This window comes from Rutidosis leptorrhynchoides, chromosome 1, assembly GCF_046630445.1.
Source record: "Rutidosis leptorrhynchoides isolate AG116_Rl617_1_P2 chromosome 1, CSIRO_AGI_Rlap_v1, whole genome shotgun sequence".
NCBI classification, from domain to species: Eukaryota; Viridiplantae; Streptophyta; class Magnoliopsida; order Asterales; family Asteraceae; genus Rutidosis; species Rutidosis leptorrhynchoides.
The window spans coordinates 235,976,036-235,992,213 of record NC_092333.1 but is presented as its reverse complement, the minus strand read 5'-3'; positions in this window follow the sequence as shown (position 1 = coordinate 235,992,213).

Below are 16,178 nucleotides of genomic sequence, written 5' to 3'. Positions count from 1 at the left end.
ATGTTAACTATATATATATATATATATATATATATATATATATATATATATATATATATATATATATATATATATATATATATATATATATATATATATATCCATATATATGTCATCATATAGTTTTTTCAAGTTTTAACGTTCGTGAATCACCAGTCAAGTTGGGTGGTCAATTGTCTATATGAAACCTATTTCAATTAATCAAGTCTTAACAAGTTTGATTGCTTAACATGTTGGAAATATTTAATCATGTAAATATCAATTTCATTTAATATATAAAAACATGGAAAAGTTCGGGTCACTACATCTTCTTTCTTGTTGCTTGCTTCGTAAACCCAAAACCACCCAATATTCAATTAGAACCCAAGAATTAGGATGACCCATATTAATATGAATTCTGTCACGAGCTCGATACCCCCATAACTTTGTTACTTCTTTTACAGTCGTACATTCCTCATCATCCGGTTAATAAACTTCAAGATCAAGAACCTTGTTCCTCTCCCTCTTCTCTCTCTCTCTTTCCTCTCCTTTGCAATTCATGAATTTCTTTTACTACTGCGATATTAACCCTGTTTTTGCTGCAAATCAGCTTCGTTGTAGCTGTTAGTTCGTTCTATAATGATACAACAGGCTGTGTTGTTTTTCCTTCCTCTCAAACCTTAAACCGCTGTACAACTTAAAAAAATAAAAAAATATATATATATATAATGGAAGACAACAGCTGTTTGATTGATCCCATACCTTTTTGTTTTAAAGTGTCAGCTGTGGTTACTTTATAAAACGTCTGGATGAACCGAGATATTTTGTAAAAAGTTTGGATCCCATACAACTTGGGCCATCTCTTACTACTTGGGCTTGTGATGCAAATTGGGCCACAAATTGCAAAGCTGTCGATTATGTCTTCTGGTTCCTTCACGACGACAACACAAACACACACATCCTTTAAGTTGCTAATGATTAACAACGATGCAAGAAAAGGACGATGGTGGTGACCATGATGAACGAAATGAATGATGATAAAGAAAAACGATGAAGATTGGAAATGAAACGATCCTGTGATGATCATGAATTTTGTTATGATGATCGTATAAATGAGAATGATAATTATTAATGTTGGTGACTGTGGGACGACATGATAATAAGGGTTAGGATGATGATGGTGATTTTATGTATGATGATGACGATATGATGAGATAATGATGATTGGTGTTACGGTTTTAAGATTGATGATGATGATGATTTTTTCGTTGATTGAGTAGATTAGGATGATAGATGGTGATATAGATGATGATATAGAACGATGATGATGATAAATAGTTGCATGATGATGGTGCGAATGTTATATGTTGACATGAATTGTTGAAGAAGAAGTAGAAAACGAAATAAGGGTTATATAGACTGCAGTTGTTAATTAAAACAGAAAAACGAAACAGCTTAGATGGTTAAGGGGTTTGTCTAGTGAACGAGGGGTCTCGGGTTCGAGTCCCGTATGCAGCATTCTTTTTACTCAAAGATTTTAAGAGGGTATACACTCTTATTTATTTCTCATTATTATTATCATTATTATTATTATTATTATTATTATTATTATTATTATTATTATTATTATTATTATTATTATTATTATTATTATTATTATTATTATTATTATTATTATTATTATGGTATTATTAGTTATTATCAATATTATTATTACTAACATGATTAGTATCCTTAATGTAATTTATATTTTTTTATTACAAGTATTATAATTAAGTAGTAGTATTTTTAGTATTATCATTAATATTATTATAAATATTACTAATATCATTATTATTATTAATTTTACCATTTTACTATTACTATCATTATTATGATTATTATTATGAAGATAATATAATTTATTATTATGTTCACAAATATTAATATTAGTAACATTCTATGATTATTAGTATTAGTATTATCAATATGTATTATTATTACTATTATCATTATTAACGATGTTATAAGATCATTATAAGTACTATTAACATTATCATGAGAATCATTATTATTATATAAGTATCGAAATCAGTATCATAACTATCATTAATAGTAAAATTAATATCTTTACAAGTATTATTATTAATATCATTGTTATTATCACTAATAGAGTTATTATTAACATAAGTATATTATTAAAGTTATTATTATTATGTTTACTAATATTAACTTAGTATAATTAGAACTACTGTTTTGATAAACAAATGAAATACGTATATATATATATATATATATATATATATATATATATATATATATATATATATATATATATATATATATATATATATATATATATATATATATTTAACACATATAACATAGCAAAATTTAATATTTTTATATACAAAATAAACATATAAAACATATATATTATTAACATAAAAATGATATAACTAATACATTTATATATATATATATATATATATATATATATATATATATATATATATATATATATATATGTATATATATATGTGTCTGTGTTCAATTACAACCATGAATATTAATAAATATTCAAATGATATAGGTTCGTGAATCTGAAGCCAACCCTGCATTGTTCAATATCATCATATGTATTTTTACTACAAAATACAGAATTGTGAGTTTCATTATTCCCTTTTTATATATATTTTTGGGACTGAGAATACATGCGCTGATTTTATTAATGTTTTACGAAATAGACACAAGTGATCAAAAACTACATTCTATGGCTGGATTATGAACATTGAATATCACCCCTTTTTAGCTTGGTAACCTAATAATTAGGAAACGGGTATGGCCCATAATTGACGTGAATCCTAAAGATAGATCTATGGACCTCGACAAGTCCCATCCGGGGTACGGATGCTTTAGTACTTTGAGATTATTATTATTATACAGACGAGAGGTTCTGTTTGGGGATATTCTATGCATTAAAGTTAAGTCGGTTATCAAGCATTCAACATATGAATGATTTTTAATTCGCCGGTTACGCGTGTTATTATGTACTCGGGTTACGTGTACAATTGAATATCTGAAATCTTGTGGTCTATTAAAATGATGGAAATGAATGTTTATGATAAACTAATGAACTCATCAACCTTTTGGTTGACACTTGAAAGCATGTTTATTCGCAGGTATGAAAGAAATCTTCCGCTGTGCATTTGCTCATTTTGGAGATATTACTTGGAGTCATTCATGGCATATTTCAAAAGACGTTGCATTTGAGTCGTTGAGTTCATCAAGATTATTATTAAGTCAATTATAGTTGGATATATTATGAAATGGTATGCATGCTGTCAACTTTCGATGAAATGAAAGTTTGTCTTTTAAAAACGAATGCAATGTTTGTAAAATGTATCATATAGAGGTCAAGTACCTCGCGATGTAATCAACTATTCTGAATCGTTTATAATCGATATGAACGGGTCCTTTTAGTTGGTATCAGAGATGGTTTAAGCTGTGTCGTTGGTTTAATCGTAGAGGGGGTTCTCACAGTGTTACATGTGACGAAGCATTGGCTCTTACTCCTCGCGGTCCGAACATGGTTAGCTTTGCCAAGAGGCATGGCCGTAAAATCAGTGTCTGAGGTACGCTCAGTGGTCACCAGGCGGTTAGCTGGGAAGGCAATGAGTGAGATGCGTCTCCAACTTTCAGTTGGTATCAGAGCGGTGGTCTTAGTGAACCAGATCTTGTATTAGTGTGTCTAACTAGTAGTTGTTAGGATGCATTAATGAGTCTGGACTTCGACCTTGTCTGCATGTCAAAAGTTTTGCTTATCATTTCTAGTCGAAAATCATCTGCTTATCATCCTTAGGAAATTACCTGCATATCATTCTTAGTCTAGACACGTTTTACTGCATTGACTGCATGAATAATGTATAGACAAAATTCATATCTTAGCACATCTGTTCCTCTAGACTTGCCTGACATATGCTGTAAATTCCTCCGTAGTCTACGAAATCTTTAGTACTATATATATAGATATTCTATGTAGTTAGAATATCATCCAATATTCAAAAATCATTTCATATCGAAAAATCCTTTATTCACTCATATGAAATGGAACTCGCCACTAGTTCAAGTTCCTCAGATTCTGACAGCTATTCCGATATGGATTTCCACTCGAGCTCCGAAAGCAGTGTAAATGAAATGGATCCACTAACTAGTCGTCTTCAATTCTGGATGAATTGGGGATGGGTTCGTAGTTGACTTAAACGATGGAGACGAGAAGAAGGCGATCCTTTCCACCCACCAACCTCCACTCTTGGTGAAGAACCTGAAGCACTCACTGGCGAACCAATTCGAAACACTATTTTCGCCCTCATTACCCGAATATCTCGCCATGATTATATACTATCTCAAATTCAAAACCTTATTCATTCTCTCGTTTTGACCGACAATCATCCCGGAATAATGGAAGAAGTCAACGAGCTTTGCGCTCGAGTAATCAATCTGGAAAATGTGGTGCAAAACCTACCAGCTTCAGTAACATCACCAGTACCAAGAGTACCATCAACATCAATACCAGTACCACCAACAACAACAACATCCGCATTACACGCCTCAACATCACAATCTATACCTCAAACATAATCATCGTTCTACATGACATTTTACATTAATTATCTTCGTTCTTCATGGCGATTATGTAATCTCTAATGTTTTAGAGATTATGTATTCAAGTTCTAATGGTAAATCAAATGAGATTAATATCATATTGACTCATTAAATCTATGATTACATCTGAAGAAAATATATATGTAAGTATATTTTCATAAAGATTGTAATTAAAAATTCTTTTGTACAAACTGTTAATGGTAAACATATTTTAACGGGTAGGTAATACCCGAGGAATATTTAGATTTCACATTAATAAGTTACACTGTACATTCTTTCAATTTCGATTCAACAGTCATTTATTATCCTACCTACATCCACAGATATACGTATCCGTTCACCACAAAAAAACCAGTTTCATTCAATTTCATATTTAGATTTTGACTTATCAGAATCCAACAAGTGGCATAATGAAGAAAACATTGGACAAAATAAAATTTGTTAGAAACAAACAAATTAACTATGAGAAAATTTTGTTAAGAAACCACTCTAACAAAATCCTAGCTAACTGTTAATTCCTTATTACATTTATTTATCGCAATTTATATTCTCGCAATTTTATTTATCGTCATTTAATTTCTGTTATTTATGTTACGCACTTTAAATATCGGGACACATATACAAGGTTTTGACATATCATATCGACGCATCTATATATATTATTTGGAATAACTATAGACACTCTATATACAGTAATGCTTGAGTTAGCTATACAGGGTTGAGGTTGATTCTATAATAATATATATACATTGAGTTGTGATCGAGTCTGAGACAAGTATACAATGGGTCACGAATACGTATTAATTAATTCGAATATTATACATTAAACTATATATGAATTGTTGAATTACTAACTGTGGACTACCAACTGTGGACTACCAACATTGAACAATTAAAACGAATTAAAATATTGATTATAACATATGAAACTAAACATCTCTTCAAGTTTGCCACTTGATTTCATCTTAAACCTCATTTGTATCTTGACGATTACAATATGCGTTCAAACCTTTCATTATTCTTGAAAACAACTCAATCGAGAGGATAAACCAACCGCACTTCATCTACGGAAGAAAAGATTGATGCATTAATTATGCACCTGAAAACACTCGGAACCTGAATCATTTAAACACGTATCTATGCTAGCTCCTTTGGAGTTGTTATTACCGAATATAACTTTACAATTCCTTTCCAAATTAGCCAATTTTGTCACAGCTCCAAAAAATCAACATCGATCTTTCATTCTAATAAGTCTTAATATAACTGTGGTATATATGTTTGCCCTTCATCATCGTTACCGGAGAACCGTTTATATTCCACCATATTATCAGTAAACTTACCAGCAACTTCATTACTCATTGGTTTAAGTCTCTCCGAAGAACCATTATAATTATAATTGTTTGTTAAAACCCTATCATATACTCATCCGCACCTTGTAACGAGAATTGCCATACCAATTACCGGGAATTAGCAATCAATATTTTGAAATCTCGCAGCATGTCAACATCAACAGTTATATGTATACATATAACATTTATCTCTTAGAATTATGATCTTCCATTCTGAAACTCTGAATAACACCCAATATACGAATCAATACTCGTAATGTTAAAAAAGCTGAATGAAGCAGCAAAAACTGTAAACGACCTTAATAGCCTAAAGTTTGATGATAAAGAATAGTATGTTGGCAAAGCTCAGAAATGTTGGAACTGGAATACAGATTGAGAAAATCATGAAGGAGGCTGTGGACAAATCACAAAGACTAAACCTGCCTTCAAAGAATCCAAATGATTCAGTGTCTGCTGAAGCCATTAACAAATACCTTACTCTTGACTCTAAACCTTTACAGACAAATCTTCATCATCATCCTTCTATATTAGAAATTCTAAGATATCATAGTATCTTTCTTTATAAATATCCGCGATATTTATGAAGATATTTTCATAAATATTCTTAGTTGAAATCATTTACCTCTTCGCGCTATCTGTATTACATCATAAAAGAAACTATTTTAGTTTCTAAATTCTGAAACCTTCGAGTTTAAAATAAGAATGTTTTTGAAGTAGTGTTGGGAATTGAAGCATGAGTTAGTATAATATAATGACACTTGATCAACGTGATTATATTACAGTAAGTCATGCTGAGTTTCTAATGGAAGGTGATGAATCACAGATCACAACGTCATCATGTGCCATGTTACATAACTCTTTCATTCTGCTTAACTTCTGAACATATCAAGAAAGTATATTCTTGATAGTTCTATTCTCAGTGATTCAGGTAATTTGACAAACCAAATCGTGCTAATATGTTCTTTCTTGGTTAGAACATGATGTTCATTCGAAACTCCATACTTACGAATTCTGGACCATTACTCGCTTTACTAGAGGTCGAGAAGATAATAAAAAGGCAAAGAGCTCGAAAAAATAAGAGAAAATATAAAGCCCAATAATAACACGGAGGTTACAAACCGTGGATATTAATACGAATAGAAATATAAAGACACGGTAGAATTAAGAATAGTATCCCCCCAAGATAATAGTAGAAGTAAACAGATTTTTCTAGTGGAAGATTGAAAAGAAGGATGACAGAAATGATAATTAGGAAAATATCAAGGATTAAAACTAGATTAAGCATTTTCACAATCTTTTGAATGTATGAACTAAGAAAAAAAGTATAGGAATTGTGAGAATAATGGAACAGAAGAGTTTAATTTATAAAGGAAAAATCAGACGTAACAATCGAGACAGAAGACCGCATTTAATTAAAGAGATCCTCATTCCCTTAAATCCCGAAGAATCGGGTCTTATAGATTTCGAAGATTTTCTTCAATACCTTGAATTCCGGAATTCAACCAAGACAACGTCAGAAGTTAAGGCGCACCTTAATTTCTAAATTCAAATGTGACTATGTCAAAAGCCAAGGCAAATCTCTATTTCTTCATTTCAAATCTTTTGTGATAGCTTCACTCGTACGCTTCGAGTAATCAAATCGTTTTATCTATATTACTCAATGATGATAAAACTCTAAATTCCAACTTAGATGAGTCATGAAAACATACTTATTTTCAACCATGATGATCCCAATCAAATTTCAGGACGAAATTTCTTTAATGGGTAGGTACTGTGACGACCTGGAAATTTCCGACCAAATTTAAACTTAATCTTTATATGTTTCCGACACAATAAGCAAAGTCTGTAATGTTGAGTCTCAAGAATTCTGAATTTGTTTCATATATTCAATTACCTTTCGACTATTCCCGACGATTCACGAACCACTATTTGTAAATAGATACATATATTTATATATATATATATATATATATATATATATATATATATATATATATATATATATATTATAAATTAAAATATTATATGAGTTAATTAATTATGTAAATAAAATAATATGTGATATTATTATAAATCTATATATATATATATATATATATATATATATATATATATATATATATATATATATATATATATATATATATATATATGTATGTAAGGTATATTGAATGTATATTTATATGGTTTCAAATTTATTTAGTAAACAGTAATAGCACTCGTTTGTCAGTCAATCGATATTAAGTAAGTTAAATTCAAACTTATATAATTTTAAGATAAACGGTGATCCGAAACTGAGTTATATGAATCATAGGCCTATTAAAAAATATATTTAGAAGCTAAATAATAAATTTTAACACTTTTTTTGTTTTACCCAGAATTGAGAGGGACAGTTGATGTAAAATTTTATTTAACAAATTAAGGATCGAATTTTATACCCTAAAGACCAAAATAAATAAATATAGTTAATTTAAAATTATGGTTTTTTTCTGAAGACTTTTTATTCACCACTGAGTGAACAACGGGGCACGAAATAATAACTATGCTAATAGTGTCGGCAGGCTAACAGTTAAACATCTCCTGATTTAAATTATTAGAGTAAATTACTATTTGTTACTGTTTACTTTATGAATTCAATTCCTAATCACTGTACTCCTTTTGATTTCAATCATCAATCATCTCTTATATATACATATATATATATATATATATATATATATATATATATATATATATATATATATATATATATATATATATATATATATATATATATATATATATATATATATATATATATGCATATATAGAACCCGATCACTTCAATCTTCTTATTTCTTCCTTCTCCATCGATAATCTGCCCGACCACCATAGACTCGCCATTTCTTTCTTTTCCTTATATTGTCCCTTCGTGAACACTCAAACCAACGAAACCATCAACTTTCTTCTTTATTTCCTTCTTCTCTTTTGTTTTCTGACTGCAGCTATACTATCTATATCATGTTTTGGTCATAAACTTTCAGCACCAATCATACAACAGACTTTGTGATCAATACCTTAGTTATTGTTGCTACTCCATGACTGTTTCCGTTTACATTCGATGACCAAAACAGCCACCTGCAGCCCAGCTTAATTGCTGCAATACTTCTGTTATTGTTCGCTATTCACAGACCCACAAACCAACCATTCTTCTTTCTTGTTGTTTGCTTCGTAAACCCAAAACCACCCAATATTCAATTAGAACCCAAGAATTAGGACGACCAATATTAATATGAATTTTATCACGAGCTCGATACCCCCATAACTTTGTTACTTCTTTTACAGTCGTACATTCCTCATCATTCGGTTAATAAACTTCAAGATCAAGAACCTTGTTCCTCTCCCTCTTCTCTCTCTCTCTCTCTCTCTCTCTCTCTCTTTCCTCTCCTCTGCAATTCACGAATTTCTTTTACTACTGCGGTATCAATCTTATTTTTGCTGCAAATCAGTTGCGTTGCAGCTGTTAGTTCGTTCTATAATGATACAACAAGTTGTGTTGTTTTTCCTTCCTGTCAAACCTCAAACCGCTGTTCAACTTAAAAAAAATTAAAAATAAATATATATAATGGAAGACAACAGCTGTTTGATTGATCCCATACCTTTTTGTTTTAAAGTGTCTTCTGTGGTTACTTTATAAAGTGTCTGGATGAACCGAGATATTTTATAAAAAGTTTGGATCCCATACAACTTGGGCCATCTCTTACTACTTGGGCTTGTGATGTAAATTGGGCCACAAATTGCAAAGCTGTCGATTATGTCTTCTGGTTCCTTCACGACGACAACACAAACACACACATCCTTTAAGTTGCTGATGATTAACAATGATGATGACGATGCAAGAAAAGGACGATGGTGGTGACCATGATGAACGTAATGAATGATGATGAAGAAAAACGATGAAGATTGGCAACGAAACGATCCTGTGATGATCACGAATTTGGTTATGATGATCGTATAAATGAGAATGATAATTATTAGTGTTGGTGACTGTGGGACGACATGATAATAAGGGTTAGGATGATGATGGTGATTTTATGTATGATGATGACGATAGGATGAGATAATGATGATTGGTGTTACGGTATTAAGATTGATGATGATGATGATGATTTTTTCGTTGATTGAGTAGATTAGGATGATAGATGGTGATATAGATGATGATATAGAACGATGATGATGATAAATAGTTGCATGATGATGGTGCGAATGTTATATGTTGACATGAATTGTTGAAGAAGAAGTAGAAAACGAAATAAGGGTTATATAGATTGCAGTTGTTAATTAAAATAGAAAAATGAAATAGCTTAGATGGTTAAGGGGTGTGTCTAGTGAATGAGGGGTCTCGGGTTCGAGTCCCGTATGCAGCATTCTTTTTACTCAAAGATTTTAAGAGGGTATACACTCTTATTTATTTCTCATTATTATCATCATCATCATCATCATCATCATTATTATTATTATTATTATTATTATTATTATTATTATTATTATTATTATTATTATTATTATTATTATTATTATTATTATTATTATTATTAGTATTATTATTATTATTATGGTATTATTAGTTATTATCAATATTATTATTACTAACATGATTAGTATCCTTAATGTAATTTATATTATTTTCATTACAAGTATTATAATTAAGTAGTATTATTTTTAATATTATCATTAATATTATTATAAATATTACTAATATCATTATTATTATTAATTTTACCATTTTAGTATTACTATCATTATTATGATTATTATTATGAAGATAATATAATTTAATAATATGTTCATAAATATTAATATTAGTAACATTCTATGATTATTAGTATTAGTATTATCAATATGTATTATTATTACTATTATCATTATTAAAGATGTTATAAGATCATTATAAGTTCTATTAATATTATCATGAGAATCATTATTATTATATAAGTATCGAAATCAGTATCATAACTTCATAACTATCATTAATAGTAAAATTAATATCTTTACAAGTATTATTATTAATATCATTGTTATTATCACTAATAGAGTTATTATTAACATAAGTATATTATTAAAGTTATTATTATTATGTTTACTAATATTAACTTAGTATAATTAGAACTACTATTTTGATAAACAAATGAAATATGTATATATATATATATATATATATATATATATATATATATATATATATACATATAACATAACAAAATTTAATATTTTTATATACAAAATAAACATATAAAACATATATATTATTAACATAAAAATGATATAACTAATACATTTATATATATATATATATATATATATATATATATATATATGTGTGTGTGTGTGTGTGTGTATGTGTGTGTGTGTGTTCAATTACAACCATGAATATTAATAAATATACAAATGATATAGGTTCGTGAATCCGAGGCCAACCATGCATTGTTCAATATTGTCATATGTATTTTTACTACAAAATATAGAATTGTGAGTTTCATTATTCCCTTTTTATATATATTTTTGGGACTGAGAATACATGCGCTGATTTTATTAATGTTTTACGAAATAGACACAAGTGATCAAAAACTACATTCTATGGCTAGATTATGAATATTGAATATCTCCCCTTTTTATCTTGGTAACCTAATAATTAGGAAACGGGTATGGCCCCTAATTGACGTGAATCCTAAAGATATATCTATGTACCTCGACAAGTCCCATCCGGGGTACGGATGCTTTAGTACTTCGAGATTATTATTATTATATAGACGAGAGGTTCTGTTTGGAGATATTCTATGCATTAATGTTAAGTCGGTTATCAAGCGTTCACCATATGAATGATTTTTAATTCGTGGGTTACGCGTGTTATTATGTACTCGGGTTACGTATACAATTGAATATCTAAAATCTTGTGGTCTATTAAAATGATGGAAATGAATGTTTATGATAAACTAATGAACTCACCAACCTTTTAGTTGACACTTGAAAGCATGTGTATTCTCAGGTATGAAAGAAATTTTCTGTTGTGCATTTGCTCATTTTAGAGATATTACTTGGAGTCATTCATGGCATATTTCAAAAGACGTTGCATTCGAGTTGTTGAGTTCATCAAGATTATTATTAAGTCAATTATAGTTAGATATATTATGAAATGGTATGCATGTCGTCAACTTTCGATGAAATGAAAGTTTGTCTTTTAAAAACGAATGCAATGTTTGTAAAATGTATCATATAGAGGTCAATTACCTCGCGATGTAATCAACTATTGTAAATCGTTATTAATCAATATGAACGGGTCTTTTCAGTATCAATTAGGTTATTATTAGTAGTATCATTAGGATTAAAACCATTATCATTAATATTAAAAATTATTATTATAGTTATTAGTATTATAATCAAAACTATTAATATCAGTATCATTACTAGATTTAAGTATTTTTAGTATTATTATTATCATAAAAAGATACAAATTTTTATTTATTATTATTGATATTATTTTACCAAATAAATAACTATATAAGAATATATTTAATACATATCACATAACAACATTAATATTTTATAATAAATAATAATTATTTACCTAAAGTATATCAAATAAACATAGCTAATTTAGTTATTAATGAAACATACAGGTTACTAAAATAACAATTACTAATAATACATAAACTTGTTCGATTACGATTATGTATTTTAATATATATATAATTGATATAGGTTCGTGAATCCGAGGCCAACCCTGCATTGTTCAATTCCGTCGTATGCATATTTTTACTACAAAATATCGTATAGTGAGTTTCATTTGCTCCCTTTTTAAATACTTTTGCAATATATATTTTTGGGACTGAGAATACATGCGTTGTTTTTTATAAATGTTTGACGAAATAGACACAAGTAATTGAAACTACATTCTATAGTTGAATGATCGAAGCCGAATATGCCCCTTTTTTCTTGGTAGCCTAAGAATTAGTAAACCGATCTACTAATGGATGCGAATCCTAAAGATATATCTATTGGGCCTAACAAACCCCATCCATGGTTGCGGATGCTTTAGTACTTCGATGTTGTTTTATCATGTCCGATGGATGTCCCGGAATGATAGGGGATATTCTTATATGCATCTTGTTAATGTTGTTTACCAGGTGTTCAATCCATATGAATGATATTTTTGTGTCTATGCATGGGACGTATATTTATGAGAAATGGAAATGAAAATCTTGTGGTCTATTAAAATGATGAAAATGATCGATTATGATAAACTGATGAACTCACCAACCTTTTGGTTGACACTTTAAAGCATGTTTATTCTCAGGATTGAAAGAAATCTTCCGCTGTGCATTTGCTCATTTTAAAAATATTACTTGGAATCATTCATGGCATATTTCAAAAGACGTTGCATTCAAGTTGTTGAGTTTAGTAAAGATTATGATTAAGTAAATGACAGATTAGATCATTTATGGTTGGATATTATGAAATGGTATGCATGCTTGTCAACTTTCAATATAAAGAAAGTTTATCTTTATAAAAATGAATGCAATGTTTGTAAAATGTATCATATAGAGGTCAAGTACCTCGCGATGTAATCATATGTTATTGTATTCATTCTTATAGATTAGGACGGGTCGTCTCATGTGGTATCAGAGCGGTGGTCTTAGCGAACCAGGTCTTGCATTAGTGTGTCTAACTGGTAGTTGTTAAGATGCATTAGTGAGTCTGAACTTCGACTGTGTCTACATGTCAAAAGTTTTGCTTATCATTTCGTGTCAAAAATTACCTGCTTATCATCCTTAGGAAATTACCTGCTTATCATTCTTAGTCTAGACACGTTTTACTTCATTGACTGCATGAATAGTGTATAGACAAAATTCATATCTTAGCGTATCTGCTAATTCATATCTTAGCGTATCTGTTACTGTAAACTTTGCCTAGCATATTCCGTAAATCCCTCCGTAATCTACGAAATCTTTTGCTCTATATATATAGATATTCTATGTAATTAGAATACCATCCGAAAGCCAAAAATCATTCATATCGAAAAATCCTTTACTCAATCTTATGAAATGGAACTCGTCACTAGTTCAAGTTCTTCCGAACCCGACAGCTATTCCGACATGGATGTTCACTCAAGCTCCGAAAGCAGTGTGACTGGAATATATCAACCAATCATCCATCATCTATTCTGGAGGAATTGGGATGGGTTTGTAGCTTACTTAATTATTGGAGACAAGAAGAATGTGATCCCTTCCATCCACCAAATTGCCCTCTTGGCGAAGAACCTGCAGCATTAACCGGCGAACCTATCCGAAACACCATTTTCAGCCTCATTTCCAGAGTAGCTCGACACGATTATATTCTATCCATAATTCTAAACCTTATTCATCCACTCGTTCCTACCGACAATCATTCCGGAGTAATAAGTCCACGAGCTTCGGGCCCGAGTTATAGCCTTGGAAAATATGGTAAAGAACGTACCAGCTTCAGCAACATCACCGGCACCAACAGTACCACCAACATCAACACCAGAACCACCAACAACCCAAGTTTCAACATCACACGCCTCAACATCTCATAATGTACCTCGAGCATAATCATCGTTCTACGAATCGTTCTATATCATTTATCTTCGTCCTACATGACGATTATATAATTTCTAATGTTTTAGAGATTATGTATTCTAGTTCTAACGGTAAATCAAAGGAGATTAATATTATATTAACTCATTTAAATTCATGATTACATCTGAAGAAAATATATATGTATATATGTTTTCATAAAGATTGTAATTAAATATTCTTTCGTACAAACTGTTAATAGTGAAAATATTTTAACGGGTAGGTAATACCCGAGGAATATTTAGATTTCACATTAATAAGTTACACTGTACAATTCTTTGAATCTGATTCAACAGTCATTTACTATCCTACTTACATCCACAGATATACGTATCCGTTCACCACAAAATAACCATTTTCATTCAATTTCATATTTAGATTTTGATCTATCAGAATCCAACAAGTGGCATAATAAAGAAAACATTTGACAAAATAAAATTTGTTAGAAACAAACAATTTAACTATGAGAAGAATTTTGTTAAGAATCCACGCTAACTGTTCCTAGCTAACTATTCCTAGCTAACTTATTACATTTAATTATCGCAATTTATTATCGCAATTTTAATTCTCGCAAGTTTATTTATCGTCATTTAATTTCTATTATTTATTTTACACACTTTAAATATCGAGACACGTATACAAGGTTTTGACATATCATATCAACGCATCTATATATATTATTTGGAATAATCATAGACACTCTATATGCAGTAATGCTTGAGTTAGCTATACAGGGTTGAGGTTTATTCTACAATAATATATATACTATGAGTGGTAATCGAGTCTGAGACATGTATATAATGGGTCACGACACGTATTAATTAATTCGAATATTATATATTAAACTATATATAAATTATTGGACTATTAATTGTGGACTACTAACATTGGACAATTAAAATGAATTAAAATATTGATTATAACATATGAAACTATACAATTCTTCAAGTTTGCCACTTGATTTCATCTTAAACCTCATTTGTATCTTGATGATTACAATCTGCGTTCAAACCTTTCGTAATTCTTGAAAACACCTCGATCGAGAGGATGAACCAACCGCACTTCATCTACGAGAAGGAAGATTTAAGCAATAATCATGCACTTGGAAAACTCTCGGAGACTAAGTAAAAGTTTAACACGAATCCGTATCAGATCCTGTAAGCATTATTATTACCCAAAATAATTTGGTAATCCCTTTCAAATTAGCCAGTTTTGTCACAGCTCCAGCAAGTCAACTTCGACTTTTCGTTCGAAACAACCATTATTATAACCTTGATATATACGATATCTTTTCATCATCGTTACCAGAGAACCTTTTATATTCCACCACATTAGCAGTAAATTTACCAACAAATTCATGGATCATTGATTTTCTAAAAAGTTATTATATTCATTGAAACCCTATCATCTACTCATCCACATCTTATAACGAGAGTTGCCATATCAATTACCAAGAAATAGCAATCAGTATTTTGAATCTCGTAAGTGTCCTACATCAATAGTTGTATGTGTATGATAAGGCTAAAAAGGAACATATATTTCATAGCATTATTCCCCAAGAAAGACAAGATTT